Here is a 2630-nt window from a genome sequence, read left to right as displayed (position 1 = left end):
GACTGCTCTCCGAACCAGCAGTCAAGAACACCGGTGTAAGGCGCCGCTTCCGGTGAGGGTTTTCAAAATAAAACCACGTTTGAGAGCACAAGCGCTCAGGGTCGGACCAGACTCGACTGCGACAGCTCATTCGGTCCCGAGTCATTTGGTCCATGGCTCATGTAAGTCCAGAGTCATTTGATCCATGTCTCACGTAGGTCCTGAGTCATTTGATCCATGTCTCAAGTAATTCCTGAGTCATTTGGTCCATGCCTAATTTAGTCCAGAGTCAATTGATCCATGTCTCAAGTAAGTCCTGAGTCATTTGGTCCATGTCTAATTTAGTCCCGAGTCATTTGATCCATGTCTCAAGTAAGTCCCGAGTCATTTGGTCCATATCCAACATAAGTCCTGAGTCATTTGGTCCATGTCTCACGTAAGTCCTGAGTCATTTGATCCATGTCTCAAGTAATTCCTGAGTCATTTGGTCCATGCCTAATTTAGTCCTGAGTCATTTGATCCATGTCTCAAGTAAGTCCTGAGTCATTTGGTCCATGTCTAATTTAGTCCTGAGTCATTTGGTCCATGTCACAAGTAAGTCCCGAGTCATTTGGTCCATGTCTTACATAAGTCCTGAGTCGTTTGGTCCATGTCACAAGTAAGTCCCGAGTCATTTGGTCCATATCCAACATAAGTCCTGAGTCATTTGGTCCATGTCTCACGTAGGTCCTGAGACATTTGGTCCATGTCACAAGTAAGTCCCGAGTCATTTGGTCCATATCTCACGTAAGTCCTGAGTCATTTGTGTTGTCTCACGTTAGTCCTGATTCATTTGGTCCATGTTTCACATAAGTCCAGAGTCGTTTGGTCCATGTCTCACATAAGTCCAGAGTCATTTGGTCCATGTTTCACATAAGTCCAGAGTCGTTTGGTCCATGTCTCACGTAAGTCCTGAGTCATTTGATCCATGTCTAATTTAGTCCAGAGTCAATTGATCCATGTCTCAAGTAAGTCCTGAGTCATTTGATCCATGTCTAATTTAGTCCCGAGTCATTTGATCCATGTCTCAAGTAAGTCCTGAGTCATTTGGTCCATGTCTAATTTAGTCCCGAGTCATTTGATCCATGTCTTACGTAAGTCCTAAGTCATTTGATCCATGTCTCACATAAGTCCCGAGTCATTTGGTCCATATCTCACATAAGTCCAGAGTCATTTGGTCCATATCTCACATAAGTCCTGAGTCATTTGGTCCATGTCTTACATAAGTCCTGAGTCGTTTGGTCCATGTCACAAGTAAGTCCCGAGTCATTTGTGATGTCTCACGTAAGTCCTGAGTCATTTGGTCCATGTCTTATTGAGTCCCGAGTCATTTGGTCCATGTTTCACATAAGTCCCGAGTCGTTTGGTCCATGTCTCATTAAGTCCCAAGTCATTTGACCCATATCTCACATAAGTCCCGAGTCATTTGGTCCATATCTCACATAAGTCCAGAGTCATTTGGTCCATGTCTCACATAAGTCCAGAGTCATTTGGTCCATGTTTCACATAAGTCCAGAGTCGTTTGGTCCATGTCTCACATAAGTCCAGAGTCATTTGGTCCATGTTTCACATAAGTCCAGAGTCATTTGGTCCATGTCTCACATAAGTCCAGAGTCATTTGGTCCATGTTTCACATAAGTCCTGAATCATTTGGTCCATGTCTCCATTTATAAAGTTGCATAGTTTGCTTTATTTTGAAAGTGAATCCTCAATCTTCCTCTCTGAATCAGGTTGTCTCTGGCTGACCTGACAAGGTTTCTCAGCAACATCAGCCACCCCCTCCTGCCTCAATCCTCACCCTCCCCTCCCACCCCTCCCTCCTTCCGGATCAATGCTACGGCTGTCACGTGACCTGTCACACAACTGATGTGTGTCACGTTTTAACGGGAGGAGCTTTGGGCCAAACCGGGGAGGAAGGGCAGGCAGGGAGTCATACTTAAAGGGCTTACTGCATTTGTTAATGGCCTGGATGCATATGATGTGTGTGTGTGTGTGTGTGTGTGTGTGTGTGTGTGTGTGTGTGTGTGTGTGTGTGTGTGTGTGTGTGTGTGTGTGTGTGTGTGTGTGTGTGTGTGTGTGTGTGTGTGTGTGTGTGTGTGTGTGTGTGTGGGGGGGGGGTTCTCTTATAGAGACTAAAGGGCCATTCCACTTTAAGGTCACAACATGCAATTCTGAAATATCACACACTTTAACAACATGATAATTCATACACGCAGTGGTGGAGGAATTCAAATCCTACTTACTTAAAGTGAAATGATGGCGTAAAATCATCCCAGGGTCTTTTTTTCAGCAAATATGCTCATCAAATAATCCATCCATTTTTCGTGTAATAACGATTAACGGAGAAATCTGGTAGAGTCTCTACCAGCCGGACGTGGCTAACACAGATTAGCTCGGGGCAGCACGGTGAACGCATTCAAACGTCTTTTTTAACCACTAATACTGCTCAAAATAACCCCAAACCCCTGCAGCAGCATGAGAAGAGTCCCTACACAGAAAACAAAGCACCAATGGGCTCCTTCCTTTGGGATTGACTTTGCTAATCCACTTGAATGGACTTTACTATGAGAGGAGCTGGTACCTGGGCCAGTAGGTAAGTCTCTAAAACACTC

The sequence above is a fragment of the Echiichthys vipera genome (genome assembly GCF_963691815.1).
Source record: "Echiichthys vipera genome assembly, chromosome: 18".
NCBI lineage: Eukaryota > Metazoa > Chordata > Actinopteri > Perciformes > Trachinidae > Echiichthys > Echiichthys vipera.
The sequence above is the reverse complement of the archived record's forward strand: the minus strand, read 5'-3'. Positions refer to the sequence as shown.